The 23,844-nt window shown below is 38.6% G+C and overlaps 1 protein-coding gene and 1 long non-coding RNA gene across 2 annotated transcripts in view; one reads left to right on the forward strand and one right to left on the reverse strand.

Annotated features, from left to right (window-relative positions):
* rerg (RAS-like, estrogen-regulated, growth inhibitor) overlaps positions 1–15,558 on the reverse strand; it is a 65,804-nt gene extending 50,246 nt beyond the window's left edge. Inside the window, exon 1 of the mRNA XM_023292030.3 lies at positions 15,286–15,558. The gene's annotated coding sequence lies outside the window, so the exon portion shown is untranslated. The remainder of the gene's footprint in view (positions 1–15,285) is intronic.
* A 2,319-nt stretch (positions 15,559–17,877) lies between these two features.
* Positions 17,878–23,387, forward strand: LOC129347861 (uncharacterized). Its single transcript, XR_008600155.1, has 3 exons — positions 17,878–18,160; positions 19,062–19,162; positions 20,673–23,387. It is a non-coding gene; the product is annotated as an uncharacterized LOC129347861 (long non-coding RNA).
* Positions 23,388–23,844: the final 457 nt, after the last annotated feature.

The raw sequence follows: 23,844 nt of genomic DNA on the forward strand, positions 1-23,844 counted from the left end.
CACACACACACACACACACACACACAAAGAAAGAGGATGAAAAAGAAAGGAAAAAAGACAAAAAAATACAGAACAAAAAAACACAAAAATAATCAAACAAAAAAATGTACATATATACAATAATTTCTTTTTTCCTTTTTCTTCCTTTTCCTACTTCTTTCTTCTTCCCCCCCACCTTTTTTTTCACAAGTTCTGTAAACGAAACAATAGTGCTGCATTTGAGTCGCTTTTTCATACTTTTCATTATCTCACAACAGAACAGGAAGTTAAATCAATGAGAATAGCTTTGTTGAAGATTTGATTATATTGAAATGCAGTTTAAGTGAGCATGGAGAGCAGGAGAGAAGCTAACAGATGTAAACACCAGACGATTTTAGCATGAACTGAAGCACAACAGCTGATATTAAAACATAATAACACACCCCAGCCTTGTTTCCAACATCTCTGAATGTCCCTCAGTGTTAGAAGTTCTGACATTTTGACATAATATCAAAGCCAATGTTAGCCACATTAGCTGCACACATGCTAACACTAACGATTTTACTGTTGTTGTGGTGACACTGGGTTAAAAAATAAAAGTAATTAAGTGGATCTTCAGTTCCTGAGATGCTGGGAGTGCATTAAGACTCTTGTGTTCACTCTTGCTGCCAACAACAGAACATCTGGTGAGTTTTCTCATGGCTGAGACATTTTAGAGTTTAGCAGAAGCAGATCTAGAAAGTAAACAAACGTGTTTTACTGAGAGGCAGCTGCTCATTTTGAACTGATCAGTCTCTACATAGAAAATGAATGAAGTTCTGATTGACTTGTCAAGCTGGGAGGCTGTTGAGTGGGGTTCGAGTCTAGTTTTCTATTTTATAAGACAAACAAAACCCAATAAAAAATGCTTTTTCTTATTGATTGTAGTATCTAGTTGTGATTTTTAGGTCACAGGCCTGATAAGGTGAGAGGCCTGTGTGCATAGCTAAGAGATGATTGGTCTATTTTCATCTAAATGGGCACAAAATCAGGACACGGGCAATTTTCTTGGTTTTTTATTTGCAATTTTGGTACACTAGCAGGGGCTGCACAGTGGTCTAGTGGTTAACACTTTCACCTTGCAGCGAGAAGATCCCTGGTTCACGTCCCGGCTTTCCCGGGATCTTTCTGCATGGAGTTTGCATGTTCTCCCTGTGCATGCGTGGGTTTTCTCCGGGTACTCCGGCTTCCTCCCACAGTCCAAAAATATGCTGAGGTTAATTGATCATTCTAAATTGCCCGTAGGTGTGAATGTGAGAGTGATTGTTTGTCTCTGTATGTAGCCCTGTGACAGACTGGTGACCTGTCTAGGGTGTCCCCTGCCTTCACCTGAGTCAGCTGGGATAGACTCCAGCACCCCCATGACCCTAATGAGGATTAAGCGGTGTATAGATAATGGATGGATGGATGGATGGTACACTAGCACAGCATGGTTCAATCTGAGAAAAAGAAGGAGCACAATGAGGGCACTGTCCATCAATAAGAAGGCTGAGGGGGGCTTCAGTAGCATTTCCTGAGTTGCAAGCTTATTTTTCAGTGCATATATATTCTATTGTTGTTATTTTACAATAATTTATGTTACCTTTCTCCTCAAGTAATGGCCTGAGACACTTGATGCATCTCTTTTTGTCTGTTTCTCTTGTAAATTAATAACAAAGAAAGTTTTAATTTACTTGTAAATATTGGCTTCATATCAACTTTTCACTTCTTCAAAGAAAGTCCTGCCTTCTGTCCTTAATAATGACGGGTTATAACTTTAAATTCTTCATGCTTTCACTGGTCTCAAACACTGCAGATAAAACACTCATTGTTTTCTTGCTGCTGTTGTGTCTGACTATAGAGACTTCATCAGCCGAAGGTGACGAACCTCACACACCTCTGACTGTCCATCCTCAAAGATGATGAATCAATAAAACAACAAATTGAGAGGTATGTAGGATAGAGACGGCGTTATCAGTCTGTTTTTGAGAGTTGTTGACCTCAACTTAAATTGAAGTTTCCATGGAAGATAAAGCAGAAGACAGAGACAGCGTTGGAGCGTAGAGCTGAAACCATCCATTCAAAGAGAAAACACAACTGCAGCCCAATTAAACAACCAAGTGTGTTTAATAAGAAAACAGTGCTCTGTGAAGCTATCTCGCCTGGTAATTGACTCTAAACTTCTGGTCTGAATGCACTCTCATTTTTCTGCCGGCTTCTGCTCCAACTTTTAAACCACAAAACAAACAGACGCCGATGACGGTCTAATTGAAATCTATATCTTTGTTGACTCCAGAGGAATCCTGGGACAGACTGACTGGAGGACGGTTCATTTCCAATTAGCAGCGACGCTGACAGAGATGATACAACAACAAGCAGCAGCCCGATGGGGAAATGTGTTTATAAAGGGGTCACAGTTCAGAAGCCCTGCAGCTTGTGGCTGAAGAGAAATTCTCATTTTCCTTAAAATGAGCTGCAGAACAGTGCAACAACAAAAACCCTGACTAGAATACGATGGAAACGAACGTCCTCCACGTCGACCTGATGAAATCTGCAGTGTGAACCAGAAGTGAAAGTGCTACTGCATTGCAGCTGGAAGAATAAAACATTTTTGTAGCAGGTTACGCTGCAGAGTAGCTACTCGATAATAACAGCACATTGTTAAAGAAAGCAGCTTGCTGTGTTTAAACAGTCACTCAGGATTACACTTAGCTCCTCACTTCTTACTGCGCTGCTCACGTTTACAGTTTGAACATTTTTGTAATATATATTAAAAAAAAGTAGTTTATTGTTTATTACTCAGCCAAGGAACAGCAGAGTTGTGACAACTGTCGTACACCTGTCTGTCTGTCTGTCTGTCTGTCTCTCTGTCTGTCTGTCAGCAACTTTACTCATAAACAGACTTACAGATTTGGATGAAATTTCCAGGGAAAGTCAGAAATGACACAAGGACCAAGTGATTAGATTTTGGCAGTGATGCAGCTTATAGTCTGGATCCACGGATTTCTTAAATAGTTCTGTATCATTGCCAGATAGCAGCACAGCATCACTGTAACCATGACAACCAGTGAACACTACATCAGCTGATTGTGATCCGACTACAAATCCACCACTGAGGACTTATCAGGACTTATCCATCAGAAATGATCCAAGGAACAACTGATTAAATTGTGGGGGTGTTTCTGAGTCCCATCGATTCCCGCCACCCACTACATATTTATAGTCATATACATAGTTATATACATAGTCACGTGATCCAGTATCCATACATAACAAACACATGCAGAACACACACCTGAGCTCAGCGTAAGGTCATTTATCTTGTGGGTACATCTATATTTAAAATGGACACATTCTATGGTGCTGTGATTTCCACCGTGATTTTTTTTCAAGATTTCATCCGTCGGAAATGATGCAATGACTGAGCAGCCTTGGCGGAGGACTGTGCTCTCTGAGTGCTTTTCTTGTTTATTATGATTTTTGCCCTTTATTATGCTTCGTGGAAGACTTTTTTGTGGCTCACTGTAAAAAAAATTTCCTTTTCCTATTGCCAGTTTCTGTAAAAAATCAAAAATTCTCAGCTTTTTGTCTCGACTAAGAAGTCATTACTGATACAGTCATGTGACTGAAATCCAGGGACATTTTCAGCTGAACTGCTGGCTTTGTAGAATCGAATTGCTTTTCCAGGATTGATAACATCTGTGGAATTTTTGTCATGTGACCTTTGGTGGCAGCCGAGTCATGAATGGCTTCCTATTATGTCAAGGAGCTCAAACTTTTTAGTTTTTTTTTTGAATCTGGTTAGTGCAAACCATTTATTTTTGTAAGTTTTTTTTTTTAATTAGATGTGAAATATCACGATTTTAAGGTTAGATGTGGTTAAGTCTCCTTGTAGATAATTAGTTCAAGGACTGTTGGACAGTTTAAAATTTGACAATTCTTTCTGCTTTTACTGTTACTTACTGTTTTGTTTCATTGTTATAATTTTGGCAATTTATTGATTTAAAAAAAAAAAAAGCTTTTAAACCTGCTTATGGGTTTTACAGAGGATTAAACTTATATCATCAATAGCCCTAATTTTCAATAATAGATGACGAAGCTTAGGAGTTATTGGACACTTCGAAAAAATGTTGTACATGTTGATTCCATTTTTTTTCAATTTTGATTAAAAAAAAAAACTTACCAATGCGATTACACCTTTTTTTCTTTTTTAAATATCAAATTTTTCATTCTGTCTCTTCTTTGTCTTAAGGCACAGAAGATATTTTTGACTTTTTGAATGAACTGCAGGCTGTGTTTACACAGAACGGATAGGCATGGTGCGCTGAGGCAAAATATAGATGTCAGTTAAGATGTAAGTAATTTAACCTCTACTGTAAATCGAGTCACTGTTTTGTCAAGTAATCATAACACTGATGGACACTTGGGAATAAGTTGTACGTGGTAAATTCCATTTTTTTGTTGTTGTTTTTGTAAAATACAAATCGAAGAAATTGAAATGTATTTTTTCTTATTTAAGATTAATGGTGTTATGCACAAAATACATTTTTGAGTTCTCTCTAGTTGTAGCTATGGTTGTGCTGTTTCTGTAGAACTTTATATTGCAGTGAAACATTAACCCATAATGAGTAAAAATGTGATCTGAGCCTTCAATTATGCTTAAGTTTAAGTCTCAAAACACTTTAAATGAGTGAATTCTGTAAAACTTCACCCCCTGTACAGTTGTCAGGAACAGGAAAATAAACAACAGAGACAAAACCATTTTTTTTTACCAAGCTGTAAACATGTTTTTTTTTCTGCTGTTAAGTTGGGCATTTTAACATGGAGGTCTATGGGATTGACTCTCTTTTGAAAGCAGCCTCTAGTGGACATTTGAGGAGCTGCAGCTTGGCTTCATCTTTCAGCCCAAGATGTTTCTATTTGATGGAAACTCTACTATCTAACTGTTGAAAGATAAAAATGATTCCTTAACTAAACTGTGTTGAGTAACACTCTAATGAAACACCAAGTAAGCGATTGCAGGTGACAGAAAAACATTTTCTAATCACAACTAGTTTATATCCTGCTTCAGTCTGGCTGCCATGTTTGTGAAAAGATCCATCACCAGCAGCTGCTGTGTACATTAAATCAAATAGGAAAATCTCTTTGCTCATCTCTCTATCAAGATAAACAGCAGAGAAAATGAGAGAAAACTGAAAACAGATCACAAGTTCGGCACACTCTGCCCAGTTCAATAAAACCTGAAAAATGTGTTCGTGTGTCTGTGTGTGTGTGTGTGTGTGTGTGTGTCTGTGTGTGTGTCTGTGTGTGTGTGTGTGTGTGTGTGTGTGTGTGTGTGTGTGTGTGTGTCTGTGTGTGTGTGTCTCTGTGTGTGTGTGTCTGTGTGTGTGTGTGTGTGTGTGTGTGTGTCTGTGTGTGTGTGTCTGTGTGTGTGTGTGTGTGTCTGTGTGTGTGTGTGTGTGTGTGTGTGTCTCTGTGTGTGTCTGTGTGTGTGTGTGTGTGTCTGTGTGTGTGTGTGTCTGTGTGTCTGTGTCTGTGTGTGTGTGTGTCTGTGTGTGTCTGTGTGTCTGTGTGTGTGTGTGTCTGTGTGTGTGTCTGTGTCTGTGTGTGTGTGTGTGTGTCTGTGTCTCTGTGTGTGTGTGTGTGTGTGTGTGTGTGTGTGTGTGTGTGTCTGTGTGTGTGTGTCTGTGTGTCTGTGTGTGTGTGTCTGTGTGTGTGTGTGTGTCTGTGTGTCTGTGTGTCTGTGTGTGTCTGTGTGTGTCTGTGTGTGTGTGTGTGTGTGTGTGTGTCTGTGTGTCTGTGTGTGTGTCTGTGTGTCTGTGTGTGTGTGTGTGTGTGTCTGTGTGTCTGTGTGTCTGTGTGTGTGTCTGTGTGTCTGTGTGTGTGTGTCTGTGTGTCTGTGTGTGTGTGTGTGTCTGTGTGTGTGTGTGTCTGTGTGTGTGTGTCTGTGTCTGTGTGTGTCTGTGTGTGTGTGTGTGTCTGTGTGTGTCTGTGTCTGTGTGTGTCTGTGTGTCTGTGTGTGTGTGTGTGTGTGTGTCTGTGTGTGTGTGTGTCTGTGTCTGTGTCTGTGTGTGTGTGTGTGTCTGTGTGTCTGTGTGTCGGTGCCAGAAACATGTTTGCCAACTTCACACTGGTTGAAGTTATGAAGTGGCAAACTTCCAGTTTTCTTCTCCTTCATTCCAGACACACACTTATCCACACAAACACACTCAGGAGTTTAACCTTTTTCCTTTGGTACCAACACACACTTTGCCCATACATGGTTTGTCTTCGTGGCTCAAGTGGAGGTCCATCATCCATCTATGTTTCCAGCTCAGACAGGTCATTGTGGCAGCCGGCGACGTCTTTAAATATTTGTTTTTGTCATTAATAATGTGGGCTCCACCAACCAGACAGCGCAGTCAAAACAATGAAAGATACCCTGGTAATGTTGGAATAGTGGCAGCCGTAACATTTTGTTCCACCCGACCAGTTTGGTTTGAGGTGTTTGGGGATTTGTAGGCGAAAGATGGTTCCATCACATCCTCCAACTAGCTTTCAAGACATTGTGATTCCTCATTTTGCAGACGGCAATGATTTGTAGCACCAAGAAATGACATTTAAACATTAAATCTGGCTCTGTCTAAAGCTGGATTCACCTCCCAGCTATAAAGCTCAGAAGATCATGTGTTATCATGTGTAACCCTCTGAATTCAAAGCCATTTCTTGGTATTTCTTTTTTTTGTTCTTGTGGGATTTTTATTCACTCTGGGCTCATTTTTTTACTGCAAATAAAGCACCTCTATGGAAACAGCACAACCATGACTAGAAGTAGAGAGGACTCAAAAATGTCTCTTGTGCAGTATGATGAAATTATTATGCCATAAATCATGAAAAAATTAAGAAAGGAAAGTAAAATTTCTACCAAAAATTGAAGAATCCCGGATTCAGCATATATACAACAATTTTCCAAGTATCAACAACTGTGACCAACACTAGAGGAAAAATATAGACTCTGCTGTTGATATTTTATGACTTATATTTTTATTTTTGTTTACATACTTGTATCTAGTTTGGTAACACTTCCTGCAGTTCAGCTGAAAAGTCCCTGAATTGTTGTCATGTGACTGTTGATGGCAGCTGAGTCACAAATATCCTCCCAGTTACGTCGAGGAGCGCAAAATTTATTGTTTTTTACAGAATCTGGTTAGTGCAAACTGTTTATTTTGGTGGATTTCCTTAATTAGACATGTGGAATTAAGCGATTTTGATGAAATATCACAATTTTAAGGTTAGACATGTTGAAGTTTCTTGATTAAAAGGCAACTCGTAGATGATTAGTTCAAGGACTGTTGACGGTTCTTTCTGCCTTGTTAATTTTGGCAATTCATTTTTGCCTTTTTTTTAAAACTTTTGAATCTGTTCATGGGTTTTATGATTTAGAGGATTAAACTTATAAAATCAATAATAGCCAGCCCTCATTTTCAATAGCAGATGATGAAGCTTAGAAGTTACTGGTAAGCTAATTTTGTTATCATTACATTGAATTAGATTGTGTCCCCGTATATACAGTCTTTATGCTAAGCTAAGCTACTCAACTGCTTCACAATTAGCTTTTTATTTCATCTGTAGACATGTCAATGGTATCTATCTTCTTAAAACAAACACGTGTATTTCCCAAATTGCTAAATCACTCCTTAAACAAATCTGCATCTATAGAGTTTTGACAATTTGCAGTTTGTCAAATTCAGATTTTTAGACACTCTCAGTCACCAAACACAAAACTTGACTAAAACCTGTCAATTGTCTTTAAAGCATTTATTCACCTTAATGGAACTGTACCTATATGAGTATAGAGACATGCATAAAACCACATTCCATCCTTCCAGCAACTGAAAAGTTGTTGAGTTGGTGAAAAAAATAGATATTTTCATGTTTTTCTGTGGTTTTTTTTTTGCATTTGCAGAGACTACCACAAGTGTAAACCATAGCAGCACATCCTATAGGAGGGACTGGAATAGTAGAAACCCACATCAATCACCTGCACGGCTCTTTTTAGATTGTTTGTTTGCCTTGTTTCTCACGTTTACTTCCCCGTTTCCTGTCTATCTGTTTTGCATCTCCCACGTATTGCAATAACCCGTCATACACCACTGCAGTGATCCCTCGCTCTCCCACGCAGCAGCAGGGAATCACCAGACAGGAGGAAGACCGACTCACAGCAGTGTTTTCCTGCCGACACGCTCAATTTGCCTCACATTTTTCCATTTATGGCCTCCACCCACTCCACCCATCAGCTGGACTCACACAAACACACCTCAGTCCCGTCATGAAGTCACTGGATTTACCACTTCAGTGATGCTCAACACATGATGAACAGCAGCTTCCATCAACACAAGACAAAAACAAATAAAAACCTTGTTTCAGCATCAATCTCAGGCCAAAATAGTAACATACAACGTGGCTGCAGGATCAGACGGAGACAAAACCAAGTGGGGTCCAAGACAAACACTACAGCAGCAGACGTCATTGATCATTATCAACTTTATCTCAGCAGCATCCAGTAAAGAGTTGGAGCCGTCATGACAAGTTTAGCCGAGCCTAGCGCCAAAACTGGAACCAGGGGTTAGCTTAGTGCGAGCAACAGTGCATTTACATGTTCTGTCTTGTTGGGTAGCAGGCTAGCAAAATCCAAAATGTAAATACATTCTCATGTTTTGTTTTATTCTGTTGTTTTTCAGAAGAATTTGAAAAAAAAAAAAAGCATCTCTGTGAAGATGAAGCAAGAGCTGGACGACACATGACTGCTTCTGAAATCACAAACAAATGGATATCGAGCCTCTCAGATGACTTTTGGGATGAAAAACAAAAATTATTTGATGCAATATTTTATGTTTTTGTATTATGCAGCACAGGAACGTAAATAGACGCCTATTTTCCCAAACTATTCCTTTAAATTGCATTTCTCTTAGACTACCGTTCAAAGGTTTGGGGTCTTCCAGACAATTTCATGTTTTCCATGAAAACTCCCACTTTTCTCCATGTACTAACATAACTGCACAAGGGTTTTCTAATCATCAATGAGCCTTTCAACAGCATTAGCTAACACAATGTAGCATTAGAACACAGTAGTGATGGTTGCTGGAAATGTTCCTCTGTACCCCTATGGAGATATTCCATTAAAAATCAGCTGTTTCCAGCTAGAATAGTCATTTACCACATTAATAATGTCTACACTGGATTTATCATTCATTTAATGTTATCTTCATTGTAAAAAAAACAGTTTTTCTTTCAAAAATAAGGACATTTCTATGTGACCTCAAACTTTTCAGTGGTAATGTATGTTTAAAAACCTCTTAACGAATCAACTGAAAAGATATGAAAACAAGTATGATTTGATATATTAGAGCTGCGACTGATGAATAATTTCCTATTCTTCCCATTTCATTTACACTTTATTTTGACAAGCTGGATGTTATTTTATAATGCAGCACTGGAGAATATAGGTGCCTGTTTTCACATAACTACTCCTTCAAATTGAGTTTCACTTTTATTTCAAAACCTCTTAACAAATCAACAGACAAACCCAAGATAAACATCGGAGTTAAAAGGCAGGAAAGTACCAAGTATTAGCTAAATTGCATTACATAACTGTCTACAGAGCCCATGGAGTCTCAGTGCATCTTACACTAAAACTATTCCCTCTTACTTTCGTGGAAGAAGAAAAGACGTTTATCCTGAAATAGAAGAAACTGATGGACCTGATGCCCCCCATGCTGCATCACAACTTTTTCTCTTCCCTGGTGGACCTCTGCTCTACAGGGAACCCGTCCAAAACTGTCAAACTGGGCACGTGTGTGTTTTTTTTCCACCGTATGCCCAGCTGGCTTTTGTGTCATTTATACCCTGAGAAATGAATCTGGGTGGTGGTGCTGTGGCTGAGCGAGATTACAGACTTCAGAGGTCCAAACCATGGGAGGAGACCTGCTGCACCACAGGCTATAGAAAGACGGCAAACCGCAGGCCTGTCATCAAAATACGTACGGGGAAATGGTGTGCTGCTTCTGGAGGGAAACGACTGGGATAAAGATTTCTGCAATGCCCTGCTCTAACAACACAGCTAAATGATATTTCAGTCGACTAAAAATAGAGCTACAAGTCTAAAAATTGCTCAATTTCAAGTAAAACTACAGATTAAATCTCAAAAATTACAAAAACAAATTATTTAAATTGGGATTGATAAATGAAAATTTAGTTTTTTGCAGTTTAAAAAGATTTACTACAGTCACAGTAGACAGTGTTGTCAGCTGGTGGTAACACGTCTCTCAGATGGCCTCTGTACTGATATTAGTATACAATAGAAGTGAGTACATCCCTAAAACAAATATTTTACAAAGACTACATCAAAAACACAGGCCCCAAAATAGAAACTCAACACAACAAAAGTGACTGAAACAAATCGAGTGCACTTCTGATTTCCAACCGGCCTAAGTGCATGAGCATGGTTCTAAAATAAACTGTGAACACCAGAACTTTATCAGGTTCAAACCTATGGGCTGTGTCCATCTGCATGTTTACGTCATGTCTCAGTGTGGTAAAGAATTACCAGAAGAACTGATGAAGATTGGTAAGCAACTAAAACTCATCAATGGGAACGCAGTAATCAGGAACTGTAGAAGGAGACATAAGTACCATTAATCAGATCTGCAGTGGACATCTATCTATGACCTGTCTCCATCTGCATGTCTACATCATGGTTTCATGTGGTCAAGAATTACGAGAGGAATTGATGAAGATTGGTGAGCAACTAAAAATCAATGGAAACAGTCATCAGGAACTGTAGAAGGATCCATAACATCACCAATCAGAGCTGCAGTCATCATCTATCTATGACCTGTGTCCATCTGTATGTTTACATCATGTCTCCATGTGGTAAAGAATTACCAGAAGAATTGATGAAAATCGGTGAGCAAATAAAAATCAATGGAAACACAGTTATCAGGAACTGTAAAGGGAGCCGTAGTACCACTAATCAGAGCTACAGTGGACATCTTTTTAAAATGAAACCTTGTATAATGAAGTAATTACACATTCTAGCTGTGACTAACAAACTGGCATCTTCTTCAGACTTGGCTCAGGAGTAGTCAACGGAAATCATTTCTGTGAAGCTCAGACAGTGTGAAGGACACTTTATAACACCAACCTTAATGAACGGAGGCCAAGAAAAACACCTTCACCTGCTGCTGGGAGCAAAACTACACTAACAAGCTCTGCTAAATAACACGAAAAGAAGCCCGATGAATGCTGGGAGCGCATTCTTTTGGTCAGAAGAAACTAAGGTAAATTTCAGCACAGATGGGTTGCAGGATGTTTAGTGTAAATCTGTTTAGCACTCCCACAGTGAATGCATAGTCCTGACAGTGAAGCACAGAGGTAGCAGTGTGATCATATGAGGCAACAGAGATGTCATTTATACATAATACTATAATTATTCAATTCAATTCAATTTTATTTATATAGCGCCAATTACAGTCAAATTGTCTCGAGACGCTTTACAGAACCCATATGCCTGACCCCCAGAGCAAGCCAAAAGGCGACAGTGGCAAGGAAAACACCCTTTTAACAGGGAAAAAAAACCTCGAGCAGAACCCGGCTCTAATGTGGGGGGACCCATCTGCCTGCTGGCCGGGCGGGTTGAGAGGGACAGAAGAAGTAGAGAGGTAGAGATAGAGGGGTAGAGGTAGAGATAGAGGGATACAGATAGAGGGGTAGAGATAGAGAGGTGGGGGGGTGGGACACAAGGACCATAAAACACAGCCACACATCTGCAGCATCCAGCATCCAGCTCTGGGACCAGGGACACTCGGAGAAAGGACACAGAAAGAAACAGAGTGAATGTAATGCAATAATGGTATATATAGTAAATACATAGGTAGTTAGAGAAGGGCTCAGTGCATCCAGAGAGGTTCCCCAGCAGCCTAGGCCTATAGCAGCATAACTAGGGGCAAACTAAAGGGACGTCAAGAGGGGAAGTCAGTTGTGCAAATGAAAACACCAGCTCACCCCGTCAGGGTCACCCAGTCAGCCCTAACTATAAGCTTTGTCGAAAAGGAAGGTTTTAAGCCTGGTCTTAAAAGTAGAGAGGGTGTCCGCCTCCCGAACCCAAACTGGGAGCTGGTTCCACAGGAGAGGTGCCTGATAACTGAAGGCTCTGCCTCCCATTCTACTTTTAGAGATTCTAGGAACAACAAGTAAGCCTGCAGTCTGAGAGCGAAGAGTTCTGCTAGGGTAATATGGTACTATCAGATCTTTAAGATATGATGGAGATTGGTTGTTAAGAGCTTTATATGTCAGAAGAAGGATTTTGAATTCTATTCTAGATTTAACAGGGAGCCAATGAAGAGAAACCAATATAGGAGAAATATGATCTCTCTTGCTAACTCCCGTCAGTACTCTGGCTGCAGCGTTTTGGATCAGCTGTAGATGTTTCAGAGAGCTATTGGGACAACCTGATAATAAGGAATTACAGTAGTCAAGCCTAGAAGTAACAAATGCATGGACTAGTTTTTCTGCATCACTCTGAGACAGGATGTTCCTGATTTTCACAATATTTCTCAGGTGGAAAAAGGAAGTCCTACAGATTTGTTTTATGTGCGAGTTAAAGGACATGTCCTGGTCAAAGATAACACCGAGGTTCCTCACAGTAGTACTGGAGGCCAATGTAATGCCATCCAGAGTAACTATATGCTTTGAAAGCAATTCTCTAAGATGTTTGGGGCCAAATACAATGACTTCAGTCTTGTCTGAATTTAGTAGTAAGAAATTATAGGTCATCCAGGTCTTTATGTCCTTAAGACAATCTTGCAGTCTAGCTAGCTGATTAGTTTCATTTGGCTTCATAGATAAATACAATTGAGTGTCGTCAGCATAACAATGGAAATTAATACAGTGCTTCCTAATAATGTTGCCTAAGGGAAGCATGTATAATGTGAACAGTATTGGTCCTAAGACGGAACCCTGAGGAACTCCGTGATTAACCCTAGTATGCTCAGAAGAGTCATTGTTGACATGCACAAACTGGAACCTGTCTGATAAGTAGGATTTAAACCAGTCCAGTGCTGTCCCTTTAATGCCAATAGAATGTTCTAGTCGCTGTAATAAAAGTTTGTGGTCGATTGTATCGAATGCTGCACTAAGGTCCAATAAAATAAGTATAGAGACCAGTCCATTATCTGACGCTATGAGAAGGTCATTAGTAACTTTCACCAGAGCTGTTTCTGTGCTATGATGCACTCTGAAGCCTGACTGAAACTCTTCAAACAGGCTATTCCTTTGTAAATGTTCATATAATTGATTTGCAACTGTTCTTTCCAGAATTTTAGAGAGAAATGGGAGGTTGGAAATTGGTCTATAGTTGGCTAAAACATCTGGATCTAGAGTGGGCTTTTTAAGTAAAGGTTTGATTACAGCAACCTTAAAAGCCTGTGGTACATAACCTGTTACTAGAGAGAGATTAATCAGATCTAACATTGAGGAATTAATTAAAGGTAAAGCCTCCTTGAACAGTCTAGTTGGGATAGGATCTAAAAGACATGTTGATGGTTTGGATGTAGAAACTATTGAAATGAGTTCAGAGAGATGTATGGTAATACGCTCACCGTAACGTCAGACGTCAGCAGGCAAAACAGCATTCTGGCAAAACCAATTTGAATTATCTGTTGATATACTGAAATACTGACTGATAAAATGGGTCCAAGTCTGCAGAAGCTTTGCAGAAGAGGAATATTCTAGCATGAAAATGATCCAAAGCACAAAATGATGCAAAAGTTTCTACAGAAAACAAAAACACCTTTGGAGTATTTTAAAGAGAAAGTTAGAGCAACACAACTCCTCAAATAATGAGGAGCTGGGAAAAAAATTACAAATTTAAGTATCTTCCAGCTGAAAAGGGTCTATTCTGTTATGAAAAATAAATGTTGACATATTAAGTATTCAAAAAATAAAAGATTTGTGTTATAGAATGATGTACAAAATTTTGTTGCATTGAGTTCCTACTGTGGGGCTGTATTTTTTAGTTTTCCATTTTACATAAGAACAAACGGATGTTGTTGCACTAAAGCGATGCCATTAATGTAACGTGTTGAATCATTTGACATTTAAGTGATATTTAGTGCTATACTGTAAATCCATGTCAACACAAGTAGAAATGTCACAATGTAAAAACAACCTGTTAGAAGACTTCGATTTAATCTTACTTAAGCTAAAGTTCACACGTTTTTGGGTCATAAATGAATAATTTAAAGGTCAAGTTTTGTTTATGTTCAGTGGATCCACCCATGAAGCATTGCTAAGTGCCACTGGGTGCCTTTAAAATGTTAAAAGTCATAGTATTTATAATGCAGAATGACTTCCAGAGCATTATACATCATATTCTTTATGTTTAGTAAAGAGCACTTGAGGTCGCAGTTGGTCAAAGTTGAGATATTTAGGAGTCTTTAATGTTGCTAATTGATAAAAATGTGTTATATTGTGCAAATGATATTTAGTATATTGAATCTGAATCGAGAAAATAACTTGTAAGTGGAGTGTGAATAGTGTTAGTTAAGTAGCCCTACCTTAGAGCAGTAAATCTTCTCAGGGTTGCTGTAATTTTCCCTAGAAGATGTTCTGCTATCTCACCTTCATCATCTCCTGGTGCTGATTTAAACTCAGTGACTCATCTCTACCATGAAAACATTGAGTGTTTTTGCTGTGATTTTGCCCCTAACCTTCCTCAGGACCCCTCAGAGTCCTTCAGACTCCAGCTTGGCAGCACCTGAGTGGGTTTGTGCTGGCTGACCTTAAATCCCATTGAGATGTTGGGTTGTTATGCAACACTGGGAGCAGCTCCTGAATGTCAATGACATCCTGGAACCCAGGAAGGGAAGGTGGAGAGAGATCCAGCCAGATGAAACTGCATATTCATGAGAATTAAACCTGTCATTTCCACACTTTACCTTGGATTTACTCCAGTTTAATATCTGAAATGAGTCACTGGGAAGATGCGTCCAACATCTAAAATGGGGTTTTTCACTTTTATTATCAGAGATGTTCTTAAACTGAGCATCAAATGGAGGATTTAAAGTCTTTCCAGGAGCACACGAGGATTATAGAAATGTTATTTTTTTGCCGTGCCTGGTGTCAGAGGAGACAGGGAGTATGTCGTGACCTTTGCTAAAGGTCTCCTCGTGTTAAAATAACACCTGAGACCTGCTGGCCTGCTGTCACCTGAAGCGACGCAGCTCAGACTAACACCGGCAGAAGACTCACCAATGACGGCTGGAAGCTGGAGCGATCCCCCGGTGATGAAGCCAGGTGGAGAGGAAAGTTGGCAGGTCCGCTGCTTGGAATAATGATGTGTGTGACCTTCCCGGATGCAGATGCGTCGCACCGCTGGACGGGTTTGAGAGATCCGCAGCTGGACCGACGGACGGCGTCCGGACAGACCGAGCAGCAGCTCCGACTGGGATGAATGAATCCTGGGAGGAGGGTCAGAGGGAATACACGGAGCGGAGCTGCTGGAGTCCCCGGTACTCTGCTGCCTCTGACCGACTGATGCTGCGTCAGGCACCGAGGGAGGACAGCGCCCTCCAGTGGTGGTAGGTGGGAGCACAGGAACCTGTCCAAGAGGCAGCGGTGTCCAACTCATTTTAGTTCAAGGGTCCAGTTTGATCTCAAGTAGGCTGGACCAGTAAGACCACAGCATAATAACCTATAAATAACCACAACGACAAAAGTTTGTTTTAGTGCAAAAAACAAACCAGAAAATCATTATTATACATATACAGCATTCAAACCTCATGTGCAATACTCTTACGTGCAATATTGTAATCTACAAATGTTCTAATTTATTACAGTGCTTTGACACTTACTTTTACACAGTACTTCTTACATGTGTAGCATTTCTTAGTTAGAATTCACAGATTCAGATTTCTTTATTCTTTTACTATCTGTTGTCGCTACGTACTGCTCTCTGTACATCAAGTCAGATTCCTTGTGTGTACTCACTTGGCAATAAAGGCATTCTGATTCTGGTTTAATGAACCGTCTTTTTACAAAACATTATGAACAAACTGAAATTTCTTAAGAAAAATAAATGCAATTTCAACAACATTACCCCTCATTTTATCATTTACACATTACAACTTACAGATCACAGAGTGCCTACAAAGACACAACACATTTAGTCACAGGTATCTGGACCTGAATAATACAGTATTTTGCGTTATGATCAAAACAACTTGTCAAGATCTAGAAATGATTTTAAATTTACTTTCATTTCCACATCTGTGTAGTAATCCTGACCACCACACCAAACAAACTAAATGGGAAGTATTAAGGAAGAAGGTTTAGTTGTGCTTCTGCCTTGTAAATGCATAAAATTTACACATAAAAAATACATAAAAGTTGTACCAGCACAGTGAACAAATTTGAAATAGCAGTTTTTTTATTGAAAAATTGCAGTTAATGCCATCTCTGTAATTTTTACACTACACAGGTCAGAACAGCAACTCACTGTTGAAAAAGTGATGTTTTTGGTTACAAGGTAAAACTAATGCTTTTAAAGGTTTTTATTACTATGAAACTGAGATGTTTACAAAAGAGTTTGATCACCCTGTGAAACTAAGAGCCTTTTACCTTGGTGATGAGGTGAGAAGTGAAGAGCTAAAGGGAACTTGGGTCAAATGTTCACTGTAAGGGTCATATATATGTATGTATGTATGTATCCATCCATCCATCCATCCATCCATCCATCCATCCATCCATCCATCCATCCAGAACTGCACATAATGTCCAATCAAACATTATTTTCTTATAATTGTTCATTTATTATTTTTACAATTCTAGACAGTAAAATTCTGCTATTTTCACTGTATTTAAGCAGCAAAAATGTCAAATTAACTGAAAAACGATTTATTTATTCATTCTTTAATTCAATATAATTAATTTTTCCTGTTTTGGTAAATAACAGTTACTATCTTCTAAAATCATAGAGAATAAATAGTTTTGTTTTTGTTTGTAATTTTGGTGATTTTTTAAAAAATATGTGCCTATCGATGCCTTTCAAACCTGGGTGGGTTCTGAGGTTTAGAGAGTTGATGTGACACTCACACCAAGTAAAATCCAAAATAAAGTTTGCTTTATCAATAATGAATGAGTCCCTACTAGACTTTTCCTTTTTGTGCCAGCAGAGAGTGCTGTTTCCTACATGTTGTACATGGAGATATCCTTCCCTTGATCCAGCCTGCTATAGCAGAGCAGAAACCGTAATTCTTGAGACAATATTTCTTAATCTGAACAAAAAGCATAATGATTTTCTACAACAACATTTAGTTAGCAGGCAGTAATGATTAAACTGATTTTTTTCAGTGTTCCCTGAATACAAAGAATACAGGTCTCTGCATAAATGATCTGATACTATGTTGCTACACAATAAAACAACAGCCGTATTTTATATTTCGGGTTTAAAAATCTAGAGCAAAAAAACAACGCTGTGTTTTTTTCATTAGTTAAATAATACATTTCTACATTTAGGTTTAAAAAGCGGAAAAACAAAAAAACATCGTGGTTTATTGTTTTTTTAGATTTTATTTTGAAACGGAAAAACGAATGAGTGAACCATACACGGATTAATTTTGGCAATTGGATTTTCCGTTCTGAAACGGGTATTGGAAAACAAAAAACAAGTGGTTATTTGATTTTCGTTTTAAAATACAAAAAATAAAATTGAAATACAAGGTGTTTTTCCTTTTCATGATCAAAACGGGATCCGCGAAATTTTAAAAAATGCTTTGATTTTGATTTTATATTTAGAATAACAAAAAAAAAATAAAATCAGTAAGAGACAGAAACGAAAAAAGGTCAGTTTTTTCATTTTCTGAGACCGGAAGTGGTCATCAGCAAGTGTGGAGCCAAACAGAGTACGGTGCTGCTGCGGCTGTGCCAGTGACGACAACAATATTCTCAGAGGGCGGAGCAGAGAGCAGTGATTGGTCAGACTGACTGAGAGCCAGAGAGCAGTGATTGGACAGACCATAGACAGCAGACAGCGGGCTAGCGGATCTAGTCTGCTATATGTATCTATGGTCTGAACGCCTGCTAGCATCTCTGGCTGCTGCTGACCTGGTTTTTGGAGTAAAACACGGTAAGAAGATAAATACTTCTAACCAGTAGCGTTGTTTTGTTGTACGTTAAGTCAGCGACTTGTGAAGAGTTGTGTTTTGTTGTGTTTGAGCAGTTGGTCCGGACGCGTTAGCTAGCTAAGCGGCTAAGATAGCTAGCGGGCTAATTAACGCAGGTGGCTAATTTACCGCTGAACACCTGTGTTAGTTGCTGTCGCAGCTGTCCTCATTATTAGTGAACTTCTCAACCTGTATTTCTCTGCTGTGTATTTTAGCTTTTAAAAAAGTTATTTTACTTTAAGATTAACTGAAACCCGTTCAGCTGCACTGAAGTTTAGCATTCAGCTGGTTTGAATTAAACTGCGCTTAACTTAACATTGCGCAACATTACCTCTCTGAATCTCCATAATTTCATTAAATTCCTTCTCTCTTCCACTGCTCAAGTTCAATCCAGTATATAAAGTGACATTAATAGTGAATAAACTAACAACCAGCCATTGTATGTATTTATTATTGCATGTATTTGTAGTAAAACATGAGTTGAAACATCCTACTTTTGGATCTAGAACTGCACAAGCCGTTCATTTTCAGTCACCTGATGCGTTAAACTCCCCTTTTTATGTGAGGTTGAAGCAGAAAGTCTGAGTTAACAAAGAAAGTTGTTTATAATTTGTGATACCTGTTATCTCTGACTGAGGCTTTAGTTTTTGTTGAGCCAATTTACACGTAGAAACTTTGTTCAGGAAGATTTCTCAGTAGCTCAGAGGACTGGCTGCTTTTTACACAACCTTGTAAGAGAATGTCTGTCAATGCTTTCAGCAGAATTTAGAAACACAACACTTCCTAAACAGATATTTTGAGGCTTGTGAGGTTGAATGTTTGAGAGTCTATCAGTGTGTTTGTTTGTGGTCTTTGTGTTTCTAGGTGGAAGCTGAATTAGTGAGGATGACTCCTGCTCCTGTCATCTCTAAGCTCCTCACACATCTTTACCTGCACATGAGGAAAATCACTCCTGTAGAATGCAGGTATGTTTGTCATTATTATAAAAAGATGTTGCCTGGTAACCTGTCAGAAACCCATCATGCAGAGTCAGCCAAAATAATGTTTACACACATCAGGAAAAGAAAAACTAGCATAAATATTTCAATACCAAATTTATTCAGTCATCACCAGATTAATAAAAGTTATCTTTGGCCTCTACAATTACAAGAGGTGCTCAAAGTGGAGGCCACTGGCTTCCAGACATTTCTGTTGTGTTGTAGACGTCACTTGTTGATGCTCCATTCATGAGGGTAGCGCCATCTGTTGGGAAAACATCGTACAACAGGACACAGAGTTATCGTGATTTGATCAAACTTAGAAAGAGGAATCTATATGTATAGAAGTACTTATACAAATAAAATATTTATGAAAGTTTTTCTTTTCCTGATGTGTGTCTACATTATTTTGGCTGATTCTGACTCTGTGAACTTAATGAGAACAAAACTGTCATTTAATTGTTGCTCTGAAAGCTTCTTTAGTGAAAACCGGCTGGTGTTCTGCTTTGAAACAAACTGCTGTTGAGGTCTGTGTTTTTAGGTTTAACCCCACAGTTTCTGAATGAACTGATAGTTGTTTTTTTTTTCCTGATCAATGTGGACGCTATAATTGATGGTAACATTTACTGATCATATAATCACCATGACAATATAACAGTAGAACATTCTGACCACCTGACTAATACTGTGTTGGTCCCTTTATGCTGCTAAAACTCCTCTGACCCAGTGGTTCATCAGAACCTCTGGGGATCGTGTAGATTCTGTGGATCCTGTGGGTTGCAGGGTGGGTCCTACCTAGACCAGGCTGATCCTGGACCATCCCACAGATGCTCCATCAGATGTGGATGTGGGGAGTGTGGAACCCAGGTGAACAGCTTAGCTCTGTCGTGTTCCTCAGACCACTCCTGAGCTGTTTTAAATTGTCCTGCTGAGGGAGGCAGCTGGCATCAAGGACTGCTGTTGCCATGGAGACTAGGGGGTTGTTTGTCCTGCAGTGTTTAGGTGGTGGTACATGTCAAACATCCACATGAACGTCAAGGTTTCCCAGCAGAACGTTGCATTAGAACAAGATGATGGATGTTGTTCTCTTCAGCTGTCAGTGGTCAGAATGTTGTGGCTGATCAGTGGATCTGTCTCAGTTTCAGTTCATGTTTTAGCAAAATATGTTAGAAGATCTTTATTGTCATTGTACATGAAATTATCTGCAAACCAGCAAAGTGCATCAGTCTGAGGTATCTAAAAATAAATAAGTTATATGTAATATTTTGAGGGAATATTCTAAAAAGGAAAGAAAAGCTCCATTCTCACTCCTCTCAGGATAAACTGTCATTAAAATTGACTTTAAATTTAGCTTCAACACAAGATAAAAACATTTACTTTCATTACTGATGTTGTCAAGTTTTAATAAAGTTCATGCTACTTTTATAAAATGATGAAAGTGAATAAACTGTATTTGTGTGATCTGTGTTTGATTTCTGTCTTTTCTCCTGTCATCCAGATGTTCAGAGGGAGATGATGCCACATCTGGTCCAGCTGATGGAAGGTCTTGAAGTTCTCTGACTGGCCTCGACTGAAGATGGTCGTCTCACTGGATTTAAGGTTCAGATGCTCAGTAACAAACTCCACCAATGAGCCAACAGGGAAGCTTTAGGTTTATTAAATGTTGCTATGAAGGTTTCGCTGTTTTTCTTAGTGAATGCAATGAGCTCCAACTGAAACTTGAATTAGAACTTAGAAGTAAATCCTTCCATCTGAAAGGATTTAGTTGCATTAATAACCTCATAACATTCTAATTTTTATTCCAGTCTTGGTTGGAAATAGAATCTCTGTATTGATTCAGGTAAAAACTGAACTTCACAGCATGTTGGAGCAAAACAACCAGATGAAAACTGTGATGGTGTTGGATTGTCAGACCGTAATGTTGCAGCTCAAAGCAGCTTTTCTATCTCAGTTCATTCTGACATTCAGCTATGAATCAACACAGCAGATGGTGATCCATGCTGTGGAAGTCTCACATCTCCTGATTTAATGGAGCTACTTTGCACTTTTTACACTGTTTATTCACCAACACTTTATTTAATAAAAGTCCCATCTAGTTTTCATGAGGAATGTGGTGTTTTAATTTCTCTGTGAATAACTGCAGTCTAATGCAACAGCTGGAGTTGTAACATCTGTCCTGATATTGATCATGAAGTATTGATCAGAATACTTATGGTTAGCAGTCATCCCTGAAGTTTTACATTCAAATCTTTACTTGTGTTGTGAACTTTGGTAAGAAGCAGAAACTTTAGCGTTGCCATGGATACATGAGTGTTAAATTCTGTCCATGTTTCCATTTTGGGAAATTCAGTCCAGCAGATGAGTTTGTTTTTACTGCCAGCTACCATTCAGTCTGAGATATTAAGAATAAATAAATGTGCATAATGTGGAAATGAACAGATTCTATTTTTATTTATTCCTACAGCTGCTGTGTGGAAAGTTCCAGAATGTGGAGGAATTTAGTCTCATTATTGTTGTTTATCAGCACAATACAAAAAGATTCATGTTAGAAATATTCCAGTTAAGACTCTAGAATACCATGATTTATGTAAATTTACCTCAATAATATGAATGTTCAGGTTAAGATTGTGCAGTGATATTTATTATGTAAGTTTAGCTGATTAAAGTTTATGACTCTGCACTACAATATTATTGATTATTTACATTTACATCATTATTATAATATTTAGGGTCAGACCCGACAGTATTGAGATTAAGAAATCAAATATTCTATAAAATGTAAATACACTGAACTCATTTGGATATATTTAAGTGAGACTCTACAATATTATTTGACACAAATCTATCTAAATCAAAATTTTACTCATTTTTACTCCAAACATTTACTGGACTGATTTAAATATTAAAATCACTCCTTTCTAATCCTCTGCTGTACGTTCAAACCTGAGGCCTTAAATAGAAACACACAAGTATCTGATTGAAGGAACTTCTGCAGAGTCCTGGTTCCAGAACATGATGATAGAATTATAGACAAACTTTAACAAAAGCTGCCTGAGAGTTTACAGCTTTTTATGTTAGATTTCTTCAGTAATTTAATGAGTTATCAGCAAAAATCAAGTGTTCATTTGATGAACTTCATTTCCTAAAACATCCAGAATTGGAGCTCATATCTTTGGCAGCTGTAAAGTTTCTGCTCCTTCAAAGTTCACAACACAATGAATGAATTCCTAAAACACTCTCAATGCTGGAGAGCGTTTGTGATGCTGAAGCAGTGAGCAGTTTTTCTGTTTCTTCTCTGGAGATGCACAATGAGGGACGTCTGCAGAGACTGAGAAAGAGTCTCACCACATCCTGACATGAGGAAAAAGACTTTATTGAAGACTACAATGAGAAAAACTATCAGACAGCAGACGGCTGCATTCAAGGTGAGCTCTGAACATTTGATCTGGAACAGGAATTCAGTAACGGCAGCATGAGCTTCATTTCAGTCTGTAGCTGCTGAATTCATGGATGAATCATCTGGCACTAGAGAGGAAGACCATCAAACATCCACGTCAGCTGATGGAGGTCCAAGAGTCTCACCAAACAAACAACCTACAGAGTGAAGACCTCCAATCTGATTGGACGGCCTCCTATTCAGACACGTGTGAACAAATGCCTCTAAACTGATTTGTTTTCTAAAATAAATCTAGTTTGAGTCCTAATCTATGCCTGAGTGTTTGCTTCTTTACACCGCTGTTAACAGTTTAGGCTGTTAGATTGTTCCAGATAAGACAAGTACAAGATTCTGGAATATTCCTCCATACTAACTTTTTTTGTCTACATTGAAGGATTTTTTCTAAACCACCCTTTGGGGTCTATATTTGAGGTTTTAGGTGGAATATTCCTTTTAACCAGCCCCTCAGGTGTCTTTGAGGATTTTGGATGGAATACTCAGTTAAAGCAACATTTTAGGTGCATGTCCAAGGATTTTTGGTGGAATGTTCCTTTAAGGTGGATGTGTGAGGACCTTGTAGGTGGAATACTTCCTGAAACCAACCTTTTAGGTCAACATTCAAAGATTTAAGGTGGAATATTCCTTTAAACCAACCTAAATTTCATGTTTTGATCATTATCAAGTGAGAAACCTCAATCCAGACTCCTCATAATGACGTTTGAGATTTATGCTGCTGTTATTTGTCTAGTCCAGACTAAATGACACAAATCCACAACTGTAATTTTATTTCAGGACTGTTATTAAATGTCAAAACAATCCATGTGACTCTAAAAACTCAACAGCTTTACAAACTCTAAGATTAAACTCTCCACAAGGATCCAGAATAAGTTGGACTTCTACATGAGAGCTTTAATTATTCATCTACTTCCTGAAAAGTTTGGTCAATAAAAAAGACAAAAACTAATATTTTCAGCTGAACTAAAGGCAGACTTTGTGATTTTTCTGCTCACATGTTGTGTTGTTGTAAACTTACTCTTTCAAATAAATATCCTCCTAACCCCCTGGAAACCAGCGTTTGTCCTGTTTTTGTGTTGCTCCTCAGTGACCCTAGACAGCCAGGTCCTAATGTTTTTTGAGCAACACATGATGGTTCTACTATGGAACCAGTTTGACATGTTCAGGTGTTCTTTGTGTGAAAATTCAGAGATTTCAGGGATCAGAAGGTGGTTTTCAA

Source organism: Amphiprion ocellaris, chromosome 21, assembly GCF_022539595.1.
Source record: "Amphiprion ocellaris isolate individual 3 ecotype Okinawa chromosome 21, ASM2253959v1, whole genome shotgun sequence".
Taxonomy (NCBI): domain Eukaryota; kingdom Metazoa; phylum Chordata; class Actinopteri; family Pomacentridae; genus Amphiprion; species Amphiprion ocellaris.